Here is a 20,145-nt window from a genome sequence, read left to right on the forward strand (position 1 = left end):
GACCCGTACCTGCTATGAAGGGTATTGTGCAGACGAGCTGTACGAATAACAAATATAGGAAATAAATGTAACACTGCGCGCTAACATTGGGTGATTGTATTATATAAAAATAACTAGCCACAAACTGAAAAAACCATCTACCACTCTGGCATACAGTGCCGCAAAAAAAACACTAGATGCGTATAGGTCCTACCTTAACGCACGTGTGTTTGTGGCGGTGCAATGTTCTGCAGCGGTCCTCCTCTTGTATTCTCTAAGCAGAGTGAGAGAAATGGATCCAAGGGGAGGGGATGGCCAGCATGGACTGGTGAGTGTAAGAATATTATAAGTATTGGGAAGCTCGCCCCGGCCGGTGGCAGAGTATTCCCGTTACCTGTAGGTTAATGCTCACGTCTGAGCCAGTGACGTCACCGCTAGTGAGTTACGGGTTGTAGTGGGAGTCAAAGCTGGAAGTTTGACTCCCACTACAACCCGTAACTCACTAGCGGTGACGTCACTGGCTCAGACGTGAGCATTAACCTACAGGTAACGGGAATACTCTGCCACCGGCCGGGGCGAGCTTCCCAATACTTATAATATTCTTACACTCACCAGTCCATGCTGGCCATCCCCTCCCCTTGGATCCATTTCTCTCACTCTGCTTAGAGAATACAAGAGGAGGACCGCTGCAGAACATTGCACCGCCACAAACACACGTGCGTTAAGGTAGGACCTATACGCATCTAGTGGTTTTTTTGCGGCACTGTATGCCAGAGTGGTAGATGGTTTTTTCAGTTTGTGGCTAGTTATTTTTATATAATACAATCACCCAATGTTAGCGCGCAGTGTTACATTTATTTCCTATGTCTCAGTAACAGCCACTAAATATATATTCTCAGATGCCATTATTGACTCAAGTTCATTGATCTTATTCCATAAACTTCGAGCATTTGTAGACAAGACTCTGAGCTTGTCATTTCTTAACCTCTGTGCTACTGGCATTTTCTGGCATTGTTTCGGGGGACAGTCGGACTGCTGGATTATCACCCTTTTGCCCCCATTTCCTAGTTTAAATGCTCCTCACAAATACTTTGAACTGTTCACTGAGGACATTCGTTCCCTTGAGAGAAAGATCCAAACCATCTTTCTTGTACAGTTCTTTTCCATTCCATCGAGAGCTAACATGAGACACAAAGCCAAACCCTTGGTTCAGACACCATTCACCAAGCCATACATTGAATTCCTTAATGCGCATCTTCCTGTCATGCTGAAGGTTATGCACAGTCAAAACTGCAGAGAATGAAACAGTTGATGCAACCTCCCGTATATCATTTCCAAGTGTGTGAAAAGCTTCCTTCACCTTTGAATCCTCATTGCAAGCCAGATCATTTGTCCCAAGATAGACAATAACATCCACCTCCCTTTCCTGCTTTGCTTGCCTAACAATATTAAGGATACGTTATCTATCCCTGCTAGCGGTAGCACCAGCGAGACATCTCACAAAACCATTTTCCTCAAACTTCACACCTCCTATGATAGAATCGCCCACCACCAACAGCTGCTTAATATCAGTCCTCACCTTCTCCTTTTTGTCTTTGGCTGCAGTCTTGCATACTGTAGGCATGGAAGATGATTGTTCCTCACCCACTGTGTCTGAGCCATCCTCCATGTTGCTCTTGCGCTCTGAAAGTGCTGCAAATGAATTATGGAGAGCCACTGACTGTGGGACTTGTCTTCTATCCACAACTCTCAGTCTACCAGAACCTGCAGTAACACATCTTCCATTTCTAGGGGGCCTCTGTGGCAGTGGCATTGCAACATCCCCAGCCTGAGTTTGTTTAACAGTTAATTTACAATTCTCAGATTTCAAAAATGCTATTTCCTGCTGCATTATGGAGAGCTGTCTACAGATCAGACAGTATTCAAACCTCTGAAGAGTGGAACCTGAAATAAAAGCACAATTCCTGCTTAGAACCAGGTCTGCCATTTTAAGAGGGGAAAGATTTTAAACAAACCTTACTTTTTTTTAGATTGTATCCACCTCCTGAGTATCTCCTGAATATCTCTAATGCACTTATAAAAGCAGCACTTTGAAAATGCAGCAAGCTATAATTAGGCAAGCTAATACGATGTGGCTATATATACACACACTCCCACAAAAGCTCCTCCTCCAACAACAAATTTAACACCTTAATCACCTATGCTCATTTGCAATCAGACAATAGTGAGAACCTGTCTAACAAATTCCTTACCTGTTTGGAAGCAGTGTCTGAGTATCAAATAGAAACACAGCTGAAGTTCTGCTGTTTGGAAGCAGTGTCTGAGTATCCACCAGAAACACAGCTGAAGTTCTGCTACAGTGGAAAAGCTCTAAGGGTACTTTCACACTTGCGTTGTTTGATTCCGGAAGGCAGTTCCATTGCCTGAACTGCCTGCCTGATCAGGCAAACTGTATGCAAACGCATGTAATTTTTTTCTGACTGATCAGGCATTTTTTAGACTCAGGATCCGGAGCAGTCTGAAAAATGCCTTATCAGTCAAAAAAATGCAGTGCAATACCGGATCCGTTTTTCCGGTGTCATCAGGCAAAACGAATCGGGTATTAAATTTTTTTCTAATTTTTAAAGGTCTGCGCATGCCGGATCCGGCATTCAAAATACCGGGCTGCCGGATCCGGCACTAATACATTCCTATGGAAAAAAAAAGCCGGCATTTAGGCAAATCTTCTGTTTTTTGGGCCGGAGATAAAACCGTAGCATGCTACGGTTTTCTCTTTTGCCTGATCAGTCAAAATGACTGAACTGAAGACATCCTGATGCATCCTGAACAGATTACTCTTCATTCAGAATGCATGGGGATATGCTTGATCAGTTCTTTTCCGGTATAGAGCTCCTGTGACGGAACTCTATGCCGGAAAAGAAAAACGCTATTGTGAAAGTAGCATAAGTTAGTCTAAGTTAGTCTCCTGAATATCTCCAATGCCCTTATAAAAGCAGCACTTTGAAAATTCAGCAAGCTATAATTGACATTACTTAATTCTCTTAGGATACAGGGGTGTATGCCATCTGGTCCTGGTGATTTGTCTATTTTAATCTTTTTAAGATGCCGCTGTACTTCTTCCTGGGTCAGACAGGGCACTTTTAATGGCAAATTTTGCATTCTGCATTTCATCTGACAGTTTATTTTCTTCATAGTATTTTATCCAATAGGTCGGCACTGCAGATAAACCTCGTGGTGCTTGCGTCCTAGGATCGGCAATTATTGAGAACATCTGGAAGTGAGTGCCGGCCCTTCATTACTACTAGCTTATTTTCTTCAGTGAATACAGTGGAGAAAAAAATATTTAATAGCTTTGCTTTCTCCTCATCGCTCTCTGCAACTCCCCCCTCATTACTCTGTAGAGGGCCGAAACACCTTCAGATTTACACTTTTTACCATTTATATAATTGAAAAACTTTAGGGTTAGTTTTGCTTTCTTTGGCAATTAATCTCTCGGCCTCTAATTTGGCTGCTTTGTTTGTTTATTACATATTCTATTTTTTTCCTTATAGTTTTTCAGTGCTTCCTCGCAAGTCTCCTGTTTTAGTGATTTAAATGCTTTCTTTTTGTCATTTATTGCTTTCTTTACAGTTCTATTCATCCACATTGTTTTTTCTTGTTCCTTAACCTTTTATTCCCATAAGGTAAGTACCTCCCACAATTAGATTTTAGGATGCTTTTAAAAATATCCCATTTTGTGGCTGTATTTATATTTTTGAGGACTTTGTCCCAGTTAGTTAGGCCTATGGCCTCTCTTAGTTGGCTACATTTTTTGAAGTTTGGTATTTTTGTTCCTCCCTGAAGAAACACTCTTTTGAATGACAATTGGAAGGTTATTACTTTATGGTCACTATTTCCCAGGTGTTCCCCAACCTGCAGATCTGTTGTTCTGTCAGGTCTATTGGTTAATACTAAGTCCAGTATGACCGACTCTCTAGTCGGGTCCTAAATAGTGTTGATCGCGAATATTCTAATCGTGAAGTTTTAGCGCAAATATTGACACTTCGAGAATTTGCAAATATCTAGAATATTGTGCTATATCTTCGTAATCGCGAATATTTTAGATTTTTTTTCATCAGTACCCATGATCCCTCACTGTTTCTTGCTTGTGGACCAATGAGAAGGCTGCAATATCTTTGACTTTAGGAGTAGTGTTGATCGCAAATTTTCATATCTTGAATTTTCCGATTGCCGATTTTTGCAATCAAGAAAATTATGACTGGAGATCACGAATTCTCGAATATATGACAAATATTCACCCAAATATTTGTGAAATATCACGAATTCGAATATTGCTCCTGCCGCTCATCACTGGTCCTGAACCAGTTGGGAAAGATAATTGTCTTTGGTTATTGCCAAGAACCTGCTTCCTTTATGAGATATACAAGTTTCAGTTTCCCAGTCTATATCTGGGTAGTTGAAGTCCCCCATAATAGTGACCTCATTATGATCTGCTGCCTCGTCTATCTTGTTTAGTAGCGATTTTCTGTGGACTCTGGTATATTAGGTGGTTTCTAATAAACTCCTATTAGTAATTTATTATTGTTTTTGCCTCCATTTATTTCTACCCACAGTGACTCCACATGTTCATGTCCCTCACTTATATCTTCTTGGACTATGGGCTTTAGACAGGAATTTGCATAAAGGCAGACCCCTCCCCCTCTCCGGTTTTGGCGATCCTTTCTAAACAGACTGTAACCCTGTACATTAACCTGCCTGTCATAGCTATCATCCAGCCATGTCTCAGTTATTCCCACAATGTCATAGTCCTCCTCACACATCACAAATTCCAGTTCACCAGTTTTATTAGTCAGGCTTCTGGCATTAGTATACTGTACATACATTTAGAAGGTTTATTTATATTTTTACCCTACACTTTTCCTTCTGAGCTGTTCTAGTTCCTCCAGTCCTATTACCTTGCCCCCAGTCTCTATCTGCACTATCTTCCCATTCTATAACGTAATTACTCTCCCACCAGTCCCTAGTTTTAACACTCCTCCAACCTTCTAGCCATCTTCTCCCCCAACACAGCTGCCCCCTCTCCATTGATGTGCAGCCCATCCCTACAATAAAGCCTGTAGCCGAGAGTGAAGTCAGCCCAGTTCTCCAGGAACCCAATCCCCTCCTTCCTACACCAGTTCTTGAGCCACTTGTCAACCTCCCTAATCTCCTGCTGCCTTTCTTGTGTGGCTCGTGGTACCAGCAGTATTTTGGAAAATGCCCTAAGCTTTTGACCAAAATCCCTAAAATAGTTTTTAAGGACGCTCCACCTTCGTCTAACTTTGTCATTGGTGATGATATGGACCATGACTGCTGGATCTTCTCCAGCCCCTCCCAGTAATCTGTCAACCCGATCCGCGATGTGCAGGGCCTTCTTTAATATTGATTGGACCCTGGGCAAGAATTTACTTGGGCCCCCTGGATCCCACCTTCCTACACCCTAGCATGCAATCACGCCCTCCAGCACAACACACACACACACACAAAAAAAATCCACGCACCTCGTAGAGTAGTAAACTTTAATAATGATGAGTGGCCACTAGAGGTGTTCCTTGGCAGTAATGTAAATACTGCCTTTTTTTTCTGAAAAGGCTGTGTTTATATTAAAAAGCTTGCAGAGACATGCTATTGACGCCAGAATTACTATGTTTAGCTGTTGTGGTTCTGGTGACTATAGTGTCCCTTAATATATAAAAAAAAAAAAACAGAATCAGCACAAAAGTATTGAATAAAATGGCTGTATCATTATTCTAAAAATTAAAAAAGCACAACTTCTGACACAAATATATAGTATTTTGCAGATTACTTTTTTTTTACAATGTGCAGATAGTACTGTACTACTAACCTCTCCATCCCCCCTACATACAGGGTTATACAGCGCCACATACCTGTTACATCCAGTGACATCTCGTTGATGTAGATGTTCTCTTTCCTCATCTTCTCCTTTCAGACCTGCAGACCAGACCACCATTTTTCAGCCATTTCTCGTCTCTGCAGTTTGACAAACCATCATCCTCCCATCTTCTGGATAAATCATCCTACCACCCCCAATACTGTGCTGCTGTGCTCCCCAATACTATACTGCAGAAACAGATAAACCCCTGATAATAGTAGTACCATGCAGATAGTGCCCTTCAATAATTATTGGCACACAGTGCCCTAAAATAACTGCGCCCAGCAAATAGTGCCCCTGACACTAATAGTGTAAACATAACTTCCCCCAAAAATAATTGTGGTAAGCTGATACTGTGTCAAGGTGCCCCCATAATTAGTATCAAAATTAGGGTTATTCACATTAGAAAAAAGACGACTGAGGGGAGATCTAATTACTATGTATAAATATATCAGGGGTCAGTACAGAGATCTATCCCATCATCTATTTATCCCCAGGACTGTGACTGTGACGAGGGGACATCCTCTGGGTCTGGAGGAAAGAAAGTTTGTACACAAACATAGAAAAGGATTCTTTACTGTAAGAGCAGTGAGACTATGGAACTCTCTGCCTGAGGAGGTGGTGATGGTGAGTACAATAAAGGAATTCAAGAGGGGCCTGGATGTATTTCTGGAGTGTAATACTATTACAGGCTATAGCTACTAGAGAGGGGTCGTTGATCCAGGGAGCTATTCTGATTGCCTGATTGGAGTCGGGAAGGAATTTTTTATTCCCCTAAAGTGAGGAAAAGTGGCTTCTACCTCACAGTTTTTTTTTTGCCTTCCTCTGGATCAACTTGCAGGATGACAGGCCGAACTGGATGGACAAATGTCTTTTTTCGGCCTTATGTACTATGTTACTATGTTACATAGTAATAGTGCTCCCAAAAGTCCCACCAATAGGAATAATTCTCTGCTAGAGCACATATGGTAGTAATAGTGCTCCTACAGTGCCCCCAACATGTCCCCACTGTGCCCCAGAAGTAATAATGCTCCCATAGTGCCCATACTAGTAATCATATTCCCCATAGACCCCCCAGTAGTAATAAAGCCCATCACAAGGGCCCTCCAGTAGAAATAATTCTCTTTATAATGTGCCAGTGCAAATTCCCCCTTTTAATGCCCCCAGTTGAGCTAATGTCCCCATAGTGCCCCCATATTGTGCCAGTATAAAATACCTCTTTATAGTGCCTCCAGTAAATGCCCCATAGTGCTCCTCTCCCCCTTCTTCCTAGTGCCCCCCATAATGTACCAGTATAAAATGCCCTATACATAGTGCCCCAGTAGATGCCCTCAGTGTCCCCCATAATTTGCAAGCAAATTAGTGCCCCCCATAGATGAGCCCATAAAACTCCTCTCTCCCCTTCCCCATAGTACCCACCATAATGTGCCCCGGTATAAAATACCCCTATAAAGATCCCCCTATATAAAATACCCCTTTTTTGTGGCCTCAGTAGAAGCCCCCATAGTGTTCCTCTCCCCCCTTCCCCCATATAAAATACCCCTTCTTTGTGGTCTCAGTAGATGCCCCCATAGTGCCCCCAATCATGTGCCAGTAACAAGTGCCCCCATAGATGCCCCCCAATCATGTGCTAGTAAAAAGTGCCCCCATAGATGCACCCAATCATGTGCCAATAACAGGTGCCCCCATAGATGCCCCCCAAATTATGTGTCAGTAAAAGGTGCCCCCATAGATGCCCCCCCAATCATGTGCCAGTGGTAGTACCATATAAAAGAAATAAACACTTATACTTACCTCCATCAGGCTGGCAGCGATGCGATGCAGGCCTCTTCCAGCCTGTGTCCCGCGCCGCCTGCACCAGCCTCTGATACGCCTGCAGCCTATTAGAGGAACGGGGAAGGGAGACGCCTCTCCCTCCCCTGCACCACTGCAGCACTTCCATCTGTATTGCTGTCCTGAGGACGGCGATACAAATGACTATGGAGATGAGCGCTTCCACAATGGAATCACTCATCTCCCTGTGCTCTGCCACCGCCCCCCCACGTCACCAGTGGCCAGTGGGGCTCAAGAGGCAGCTGCCTTGGGCCCAGGAAATCTGCCCCTTTTGCCCAGATTTAAAGACGGCAATGGCGACTCGATCGCCAGGAAAACAACACACCGTTCGACGATCCCGGTCTTTGGGGGGTATGATTTTCTGGCGGGTAGTTCATGGCCTCTAACAGTCTCTAGCAAGGTTAGTTTCCCCAGAAGTGCTCGCTCAGACCTCTGGACGTAGATTCCTAGAATCCAGGGAAGCTGGAACTGTATTTTACCTTCTCCAAGATGGCTGCCGCTTCTAGTTCCTATAGGGGAACAATCGATTAATTTTTCCTCCTGGGAACATGTACTCAGCACTGTAGTTCCTTCTGTGAAAGAATGTGGAGGTGGGCCGTTTGGTTCCCTCCCATCTTCTGGGTGGATGTCTTCCCTCTCAAGACATGAAGCAGAAATCCAAGATGGCTTATAACCCCTGTTTTGCCACACTGCTGCAACTGATGCAGATTCACACTCTCCAAAAGTAAGTAGATGCCATAAAGTCTCTTGTAGGGGGTTATACAGATATGTGTGTGTGTGTGGGGGGGGGCTTCAATAGTAGAGCTCAGAAATATTTGTGCCAATTGCAACGTCCCCCCCCCCCCATGCAGATCACGTCCCAGGTTTATAGGAATGCCGAGTGGTGTGGTGCGGCCCAAATAGTTTTCTGTGTGTGTCACGGTGCTCCTACATGGATACCGTCGCTCCCCAGGGTTAGGCTCCAAACCAATAAAGGGGAGAGTAATGGTGGAGGTGGAGATATAGTCGAGTCCAGACTTTTCAACAGCTTTACTTGAATCAACTTGTATCCGTACAAGAAGTGGTGTTTCTCTTGGTTACAGCAGATTTTGGCATAAACTGGCAGGCAAACTGAAATATTCTGCTTTATCTCTCTGCTGTGCTAATCTCAGGCTTCAGGCTGACTTAAGGCTGTTCTGGTACCTTTGGAGTGGGGTGCCTTTGGCTATTGACCCCCTTGCAACACTCTGTCTGTAAATCTGTAAGGAGTCAGGGTGATTCTCCTCTCCTTCCAACTCTAGACTAGACTGAACACTGACTGAAAACATCCTGCAGCCCCTCCCTTGGTAGGAAACGGGACTGGCCCACTTCTGCTCAAAAGGGGAAGAATGGAATGGTAAGTTCCATTCTATTTAAAGATCTCTCTGTCTTATACACTGCCACCTGCTGGTGAACCAGGCATACAACATGTGATACAACAAATAACAGTTACTTAGCAGAACAATTAGTGCACAGTGTAAGATGACCTGGAATAAATACACAGATAATATAATGCTTAGCCCATTAGAGACAGTAGCAGGGTGTAGGAATGGTAATACTACTCTGGGGTATTACAACTAGATTTGTAAAGCCTTTCTTTACAATTAATAATAAAAAAAAGGCCAGGAGAGTCCAAACTGGAAAAGAAAAAGCATGGGGAAGATGTACATGAGGTAAGCATCTGCAGGAGCATATCTGTTAAAGACCATAGTAATCCCAGAAAACCACTTAAAAAAATTGCCTTCATTTCTACTGTTGAGTGAATTGGACTTTAATCCAAATTTCAGGATAAATTTTGCCGTGAAGCCGAGTTTCCTCGTGCTTCGTGGAGTCGATTTTTACCAGAAATAGTGTAAAAAAAATAAAAAATACTTACTTGATCCATTTGCTCACAATGGGCCAGCCGCCTCCATTTTGCTTGAAAATCGTGCATGAAATCTCATGTGCGGTGACGAATGACATCATCATACGCCGCATGAGATTTTACGCTAGATCTTCAAGCAAGATGGTGGCAGCCGACCCCTTGCAAGCAAATGAATGAGGTATTTTTTTTTATTAATGTAACACTCTGTTATTACTATCAGATGCCACAATCAGCAATGTGGCATCTGAGGGGTGCAATGACGGGGGGCGGCGCAAATTTTTTTTCAAAATTCGGCGGAGCAGCTGAATCGAATTTTTAATACTCCGCTCATCTCTATTCATTTCATACACTACATGGGTCCAGTGAGAAACGGACAGAAGATTCGGGTTAATCATGTGCCCATTGTAAATTGCCTCTGAAAACTTCTTCCCTAGGTTTTTGCTATCTCGTCTCTCCTTTGAATCCGTGTTTTCCCTCCAGCTAGCTCCACTCAGTACTACAGAAGCCATTACCGGATTCAGCGTTATAAAGTGGAGGATAGAAACAGTTCCCAGTCCACCTCTGACCCATTTCCAGCCATATCAGCTCGGTAGCCCCCTTCCCCCCTCCTCTCTAATGCTTTCTGCGGTTTTGTACTTGTCCTTCATAAAAACAACCCGAGGGTGGAAATTATTCAAAAAGGCTCATGTTTGACACCTCATCTGTTCCAATCTGACAGCGATACATAATGTAACAGGCTGAGAGGAAGGCAGGAAAAAAAAAAAATAGAAATGCAACTTAAAAGGAGATTGACTTCATTCCAAGAGGCCATAAACGGTAACAATGAACGAAATGTGATTTATTTCAGCGTGTAATCTTTACAGTAAGTCATCTCTCAGACGTTTCCCACTGACAGAATGTAATAATATTAATGCCCTGAGCAATCGCAATCACGACCAGGAGAGGTATTTATCAGGCTGCCAATTCAAGTAAATGCAGTAATGTAACATGTTTAAAGCAAGCTAATAAAACAAGTCAGCAGAGAAATATTACACAGCGCTTTCCGCCTCTCCCTTAATCCCCACTATATGTTACCAAAGCGAAAATGTAAATCTCACTCGCTTCGCGTTCCGTCCCCCCATCTCCGTCTCGGGATTTAATGCTTTGGAGAAGAAGGGGGAGAACCAAATAAAACCCACACTGACCTTTCCAGCTTCCCAAACATACAGCTTGTAGGCTTTAATAGGATATTAGAACTGCAACGATGATGTGCACACGCAGGCGACGACATCTGGAAGCTGACCATACCCCAGGTTTTATTTCATGTTTGTTACCAAATCTAAAACATATGGGTGATAGCATAGCAATGGTAGCAAGAATAATAATAATAATGATACTAGAGAGGTGAAAATCGTCTTTCCTAATCCTGAGGATGGTGCCGTATGGTATCGAGGTTCCTTCAGAAGTTCCTTCAAGCTCATGTTCGGGCTCCATTTTTGCCGAAACCCATGTATACGCCGACTGTTCCCTTAGGCCCCTTTCACACGGGCGAGTATTCCGCGCAGGTGCAATGCGGGAGGTGAACGCATTGCACCCGCAGTAAATCTGGACCCATTCATTTCTATGGGGCTGTGCACATGAGCTGTGATTTTCACGCATCACTTATGCGTTGCGTGAAAATCGCAGCATGCTCTATATTGTGCGTTTTCCACACAACGCAGGCCCTATAGAAGTGAATGGGGCTGCGTGAAAATCGCAAGCATCCGCAAGCAAGTGCGATTTTGACGCACGGTTGCTAGGAGACGATCGGGATGGAGACCCGATCATTATTATTTGTTATAAGGGAAAATAATAGCATTCTGAATACAGAATGCATATTAAAAAAGCGCTGGAGGGGTTAAAAATAAAAATAAAAATTTACCTCACCTTAATCCACTTGCTCGCGCAGCACGGAATCTCTTCTGACTTCATCTTAGCTGTGTGCACGAAAAGGACCTGTGGTGACGTCACTCCGATCACATGATCCATCACCATGGTAAAAGATCATGTGACGGACCACAGGTCCTTTTCGTGCACACAGCTAAGATGAAGTCAGAAGAGATGCTGGGCTGCGCGAGCAAGTGGATTAAGGTGAGTTAAAAATTTTTTTATTTTTTTTAACCCCTCCAGCGCTATTTTACTATACATTCTGTATTCAGAATGCTATTATTTTTATAAGGGAAAATAATACAATCTACAGAACACCGATCCCAAGCCCGAACTTCTGTGAAGAAGTTCGGGTTTGGGTACAAACATGCGCGATTTTTCTCACACGAGTGCAAAACACATTACAATGTTTTGCACTCGCGCGGAAAAATCGCGCATGTTCCCGCAACGCACCTGCACCTTTTCCTGCAACGCCCGTGTGAACTCAGCCTTAGGGTTCATCTGACCAGATGTATACTAATCAACTGATCAACTGTAGCTACAACTCCTTTAATTCGGGGCACATTTCTCTACATACGATTGTTGAAGAGAGAAAAACATGGATAGCACGTCCACATGCCATGCATGGATCTATTATTGCTTCTCAGCACTGCATAAGGGCACATGCACACAAACATATTTTCTTTCGGTGTCCGTTCCGTTTTATTTGCTGACCAAATACGGAACCATTAATTTCAATGGGTCTGCAAAAAAAAATTTGAAGTTACTCCATATGCATTCCGTTTCCATATGTCCATTCCTCCAAAAAATAGAACATGTCTTATTATTGTCCGCATAATGGACAAGGATAGTACTGTTCTATTAGGGGCCAGCTGTTCTGTTCCGCAACATATGTAATGTACATGGATGTCATCTGTATTTTTTGCGGATCCGATTTTTTTTTGTGGACCGCAATATAAATACGGTAGTGTGCATGAGCCCTTATTGTGAGCCAAAACCAGGTGCGAGTCAAAAGCACAGAGCAGGTGCTAATGTTTCCATTATACCTTATCTCTGAGTAGGCTTCACTACTGGTTTTGGCTCATAATAACTGATGGAAATAACTGACCAAATAACTGAAGTGTGAACTCGACCTAAGCAGGGGTGTAACCAGTAACCATGGGGCTACATAGCAAAATGTAGAGTAAGGTCTCAATTTGTTATAATCACCCTCAGCAGCAGGTTCTGAACATATAAAGTGTATTATTACTTTGGCTTCTCTGATACACAGGCATGATGCACACAGTGATGTCAAAGTGCATTGATAATGCACAGAATTATATCACAGTATAGATATAATGGATGTGGTGGTGTCACAGTACAGGCATAATGCAGACAGTTATGCCAAAGTACAGAGATACTAAACACAGTGATGCCACAATACAGAGGTAATGAAGACAGTGATTTCACAGAACAGGGATAATAAATACAGTGATGTCATAGAACAGGAATAATAAACACAGTGATGTCATAGTACAGGAATAATAAACACTGTGATGTCACAGTACAGGGATAATAAATACTATGATGTCACAATACATGGATAATAAACACAGTAATGTCAGAGTATAGGAATAATACACACAGTGATATCACAGTACAGGAATAATAAACACAGTGATGTCATAGAACTGGAATAATAAACACTGTGATGTCACAGTACAGGGGTAATAAATACTATGATGTCACAATACATGGATAATAAACACAGTAATGTCAGAGTATAGGAATAATACACACAGTGATATCACAGTACAGGAATAATAAACACAGTGATGTCATAGAACTGGAATAATAAACACTGTGATGTCACAGTACAGGGGTAATAAATACTATGATGTCACAATACATGGATAATAAACACAGTAATGTCACAGTACAGGTATAATAAATACTATGATGTCACAATACATGGATAATAAACACAGTGATGTCAGAGTGCAGCCAGCCAGTCGCAGGGGTAACACGCGAGGTGCACGGTGGACCGATGAGGGGCCAATTGATATAACACATAGTTCATCAGTTTACTCACGGTTAGCAGATAGCCTCCCAGGGCTGGCAGCACAGTGTTGAGGTGGACAGCACAAAATCCTCCGGGGCACGCTCTGTGGTAGGAAGCATCAGCCAAGATGGTGGTTGAGGTGCCCTTGATGTTGGGGGTGCTTGTTGCGGCTGAGTCCCTTGATGGTTTTTGTCATGACGCCAGTACCGTTAATGGTGGTACAACCATAGGTAGTAATAATGAGGTAGAGAGTAGTAAGATGCAACTCACAACTTTTACTTTGGATGTCTTTTGGTTGCAGCAGTACAATTATGCAGTCTCTAGATGGTACAGAGTTAATTCTGCAAATCCACTGGTTCTAGACTTTTTAGGTTTCTTAGTTTTGGAGCAGTGGGGTTAGGTGTACCTGGTTCCTTTAGATGTGTTGGATCCTATTCCTTGACTTTCCCTACAAGCTGAATATTTTAGACAGGAAAACTCAACTGTCTCTCAGAAGTTTGGTGTGGCTGCCTGAAGCTATAAATCTCCACCATGCAAAGGTGTCTGTGGCCCTCAATAATGGCTCTTGTCACCGATAATTCCTAGGAATGCTTGTTTCTTTTCCAGGGAGGCAAACTCTTCTCCTACTGGTCAGGGCTACAGAAGGAAAACGCTCTTCTGCACCTCACATCTGAGTATCACCTCCTAGCGAAGTTGGCTCCACTCACTAATCTGTGTCATGAAGTCTTCTCTCCCACTAATCTGATCTGACTACCTCAGATCTGCTCTCTTCTGAACTTTTTTTTTCTGAACATTTTTCCAACTGACTAACTAGGCCTGACCTAGGTATATATAAGACCTGAACTTTATCCCTATCTAGTGGTGGGATGTATAAATTACACCTAATAGGCCTGTTAACAGGGATTTTGCAGATATACAAATGAAAAGTTATACATGACAACCTAGAGCTTGTAATAGAGTAAAAAGTGCTTTTAAGCAGTGCCCACACACACGTAGCGGGTCGCTGCAAGAGTACAGAGATACTAAACACACTGATGCCACAATACAGAGGTAATGAAGACAGTGATTTCACAGAACAGGGATAATAAATACAGTGATGTCATAGAACAGGAATAATAAATACAGTGATGTCACAGTACAGGGATAATAAATACTATGATGTCACAATACATGGATAATAAACACAGTAATGTCAGAGTATAGGAATAATACACACAGTGATATCACAGTATAGGAATAATAAACACAGTGATGTCATAGAACTGGAATAATAAACACTGTGATGTCACAGTACAGGGGTAATAAATACAGTAATGTCAGAGTGCAGCCAGGCAGTCGCAGGGGTAACACGTGAGGTGCACGGTGGACCGATGAGGGGCCAATTGATATAACACATAGTTCATCAGGTTACTCACGGTTAGCAGATAGCCTCCCAGGGATGGCAGCACAGTGTTGAGGTGGACAGCACGAAATCCTCCGGGGCACGCTCTGTGGTAGGAAGCATTAGCCAAGATGGTGGTTGAGGTGCCCTTGATGTTGGGGGGTGCTTAGCGTGCTTGTTGCGGCTGAGTCCCTTGATGGTTTTTGTCATGACGCCAGTACCGTTAATGGTAGTAATAATGAGGTAGAGAGTAGTAAGGTGCAACTCACAACTTTTACTTTGGATGTCTTTTGGTTGCAGCAGTACAATTATGCAGTCTCTAGATGGTACAGAGTTAATTCTGCAAATCCACTGGTTCTAGACTTTTTAGGTTTCTTAGTTTTGGAGCAGTGGGTTAGGTGTACCTGGTTCCTTTAGATGTGTTGGATCCTATTCCTTGACTTTCCCTACAAGCTGAATATTTTAGACAGGAAAACTCAACTGTCTCTCAGAAGTTTGGTGTGGCTGCCTGAAGCTATAAACCTCCACCATGCAAAGGTGTCTGTGGCCCTCAATAATGGCTCTTGTCACCGATAATTCCTAGGAATGCTTGTTTCTTTTCCAGGGAGGCAAACTCTTCTCCTACTGGTCAGGGCTACAGAAGGAAAACGCTCTTCTGCACCTCACATCTGAGTATCACCTCCTAGCGTAGTTGGCTCCACTCACTAATCTGTGTCATGAAGTCTTCTCTCCCACTAATCTGATCTGACTACCTCAGATCTGCTCTCTTCTGAACTTTTTTTTTCTGAACATTTTTCCAACTGACTAACTAGGCCTGACCTAGGTATATATAAGACCTGAACTTTATCCCTATCTAGTGGTGGGATGTATAAATTACACCTAATAGGCCTGTTAACAGGGATTTTGCAGATATACAAATGAAAAGTTATACATGACAACCTAGAGCTTGTAATAGAGTAAAAAGTGCTTTTAAGCAGTGCCCACACACACGTAGTGGGTCGCTGCAAGAGTACAGAGATACTAAACACAGTGATGTCACAGTACAGGGATAATAAACACAGGGATGTCACAGTACAGGGATAATAAACACAGGGATGTCACAGTACAGGGATAATAAACACAGTGATGTCACAGTACAGGAATAATAAACACAGTGATGTGTAATGACCCAGAGTGGCATTACCACTTTCGCACCCCGCTACTGTTTCCTATAGTCTAATTCCATGTCATCTGTGTATTTATTTCAGGTTCGTCACAATGTGCCTACTTTGCTGAGGATGGAACCCTTATTTCCATTCTAAACTCCCTCTCTAAGGAGAGGAGGAGACGAGGTAGGCTTCGTTCACATCACCATTCTGCCTTTCTGTTCTCCTGCTCCATTTAGGAGCAGGAGAACGGAAAAGATGGAGAAGGCACATAACTGAGCCGAACGAAGCCCTTAGGACTCCATAGACTATAATGGGGTCCGTTAGGTTTCCGTTCAGAAGATGATTTTGAAGCGGAGACAAATGTCCTGCATGCACTTTTGTTTCGCTCCAAAATCATCTTCTGAGCGGAAACATAACGGACCCCATTATAATTCGGCTCAGGTTTGTGCCTTCTCTGTCCTTTCCGTTCTCCTGCTCCTAAACGGAACAGGAGAATGGAAAGGCTGAACAGTGATGTGAACGAAGCCATAGTTAGTTAGAGTTAGTTCAGCTCACCCCCTTCCAGGGAGGAAGCGGGTCCATGTCCCTGCTGGGCGTGCCTTGCCTAAGCCAGTTAGAGCACCTTCAGCTCTGCTGGATATGGAGGCCACAGCTTGGAGCCTCATCAGCCAGGAGGAAAAGTTCCCTAGATTAATCTAGAGTCAGACTACAGAGAGAGAAGTTGCAGCCTAAGACCCCTTTCACACGGGCGAATATTCCGCGCGGATGCGATGCGTGAGTTGAACGCATTGCACCCGCACTGAATCCCGACCCATTAATTTCTATGGGGCTCTTCACATGAGCGGTGATTTTCACGCATCACTTTTGCGTTGCGTGAAAATCGCAGCATGATCTATATTCTGCGTTTTTCACGCAACGCAGGCCCCATAGAAGTGAATGGGGTTGCGTGAAAATCGCAAGCATCCGCAAGCAAATGCGGATGCGGTGCGATTCTCACGCATGGTTGCTAGGAGACGATCGGGATGGAGAACCGATCATTATTATTTTCCCTTATAACATGGTTATAAGGGAAAATAATAGCATTCTGAATGCAGAATGCATAGTAAAATAGCACTGGAGGGGTTAAAAAAAATTATAATAATTTAACTCACCTTAATCCACATGATCGCAAAGCCCGGCATCTCCTTCTGTCTTCATCTTAGCTGTGTGGAAGAACAGGACCTGTGGTGACGTCACTCCGGTCATCACATGGTCCATCACATGATCCATCACCATGGTAAAAGATCATGTGATGGATCATGTGATGACCGGAGTGACGTCACCACAGGTCCTGTTCCTCCACACAGCTAGGATGAAGACAGAAGGAGATGCCGGCTTCGCGATCAAGTGGATTAAGATGAGTTAAATTATAATTTATTTTTTTAACCCCTCCAGCGCTATTTTACTATGCATTCTGCATTCAGAATGCTATTATTTTCCCTTATAGTAACATAGTAACATAGTACATAGTAACATAGTTCGGCCTGTTATCCTGCAAGTTGATCCAGAGGAAGGCATGTTATAAGGGAAAATAATACAATCTACAGAACACCGATCCCAAGCCCGAACTTTTGTGAAGAAGTTCGGGTTTGGGTACCAAACATGCGCGATTTTTCTCACGCAAGTGCAAAACGCATTACAATGTTTTGCACTCGTGCGGAAAAATTGCACGTGTTCCTGCAACGCACCCGCACATTTTCCCACAACGCCCGTGTGAAACCAGCCTAAAGCAGAAAGCAAAGATTCCATTTGAGCCTGTCAGCACAGCAGAGCCAGAGATCAACCGATGTAAGAGAGTTGAGTGTGTTCGCCTGCCAGAGTTAATGCTAACACCTTCTAGAACCAAAATAAAGTCTGTGAACTGTTGGAGAACGTTTATTCAAGTAAAGCTGCTGTTGAACTTCACACAAGGTCTGGACTCAGTTTAATACTTTTATTTTGCAGCTAAGGCTACTTTCACACTGCCGTTTCTGGGTCCGCCTGTGAGATCCCTTTCAAGGCTCTCACAAGCGGCCCAAAACGGATCAGTTCAGCCCCAATGCATTCTGAATGGATAAGTAACCATTCAGAATGCATCAGTTTGCCTCCGTTCAGCCTCCATTCCGCTCTGGAGGCGGACACCGAAACGCTGCTTGCAGCGTTTTGATGACCGTCTGACGAAACTGAGCCAAACGGATCCGTCCTGACTTTCAATGTAAGTCAAAACTGATCCGTTTGCATTATCATGCATGGTAATGCAAATGGATCCGTTCTGAACGGATACAAGCGTTTTCATTATAGGTGCGGATCCGTCTGTGCAGATACCAGACGGATCCGCACCTAAACGCAGGTGTGAAAGTAACCTAACGGTGCTGGCATCACGAACACCAGGGACCCTGCAGCCAAGGCATCTTAACAAAAACCCATTCCACTCAGGGCACCTCAGACACCATCTGGCTTGATTCCCTGGACGAACAGAGAGTGCTGTCCTTCACATGACTGCACGCCGGCCCAGGGAGGCTCCGCTAACTGTGATTAAATCAACTGCTACCCCCATCGGCCCACCGTGCCTCACGTGTTGCCCTGCAGACACGGTCGCTGCAGATGTCACAGTACAGGAATATTACACACAGTGATGTCACAGTACAGGGATAATAAGCACAATGATGTCACAGTACAGTGATAATAAACACAGTGATGTCACAGTAAAGGAATAATAAACCCAGTGATGTTACAGTACAGGGATAATAAACCCAGTGATGTCACAGTAAAGGGATAATAAACACAGTGATGTCACAGTACAGGTATAATAAGGACAGTGATGTCACAGTACAGGAATAATAAACACAGTGATGTCACAGTACAGAGATAATAAACACAGTGATGTCACAGTACAGGAATAATAAACACAGTGATGTCACAGTACAGGGATAATAAACACAGCAATGTCACAGTACAGAGATAATAAACATAGTGATGTCACAGTACAGGAATAATAAACACAGTGATGTCACAGTACAGGGATAATAAACACAGTGATGTCACAGTAAAGGTATAATAAATATAGTGATGTCACAGTACAGGGATAATAAACACAGTGAGGTGACAGTACAGAGATAATACATATCATGTTATCATAGCACAAGAACAGCACACAAGGTCACCATGCACTCTCTGATATACTATAGGAGTGAAAACATAAAATCACATCACAGGTATAATAATCATATGTCACAACACTGCAGTAAAGCTGTAGAGGAGGGATAGTGTACAGCAGGGGTGACCATGGGGTCCCACAGTACAGCTTACAACGAGGCTGCATTTCTTCTGCCATCATCTCTAGTCCTTACCCGCTGTAGCCTACATCTCAGTGGAAATGGGCCATCTTAGGTGCTGTGATGTCTGCTACCCTGGTAGTTGTTCTCATGCTTCTAAGGCCTCTTTCACACTTGCGTTGTCCGGATCCGTCGTGCACTCCATTTGCCGGAGGTGCCCGCCTGATCCGTAACAACGCAAGTGAACTGAAAGCATTTGAAGACGGATCCGTCTTCAAAATGCGTTCAGTGTTACTATGGCAGCCAGGACGCTATTAAAGTCCTGGTTGCCATAGTAGTAGTGGGGAGCGGGGGAGCAGTATACTTACAGTCCGTGCGGCTCCCGGGGCGCTCCAGAATGACGTCAGAGCGCCCCATGCGCATGGATGACGTGATCCCTGCGACACGTCATCCATGCACGTGGGGCGCCCTGACGTCACTCTGAAGCACCCCGGGAGCCGCACGGACGGTAAGTATACTGCTCCCCCGCTCCCCACTACACTTTACTATGGCAAACAGGACTTTAGCGTCCTGGAAGCCATGGTAACCATTCAGAAAAAGCTAAATGTCAGATCCGGTAATGTGCCGAAACGACGTTTAGCTTAAGGCCGGATCCGGATTAATGCCTTTCGATGGGCATTAATTCCGGATCCGGCCTTGCGGCAAGTGTTCAGGATTTTTGGCCGGAGCAAAAAGCGCAGCATGCTGCGGT

This window comes from Bufo bufo, chromosome 1, assembly GCF_905171765.1.
Source record: "Bufo bufo chromosome 1, aBufBuf1.1, whole genome shotgun sequence".
Taxonomy (NCBI): Eukaryota; Metazoa; Chordata; class Amphibia; order Anura; family Bufonidae; genus Bufo; species Bufo bufo.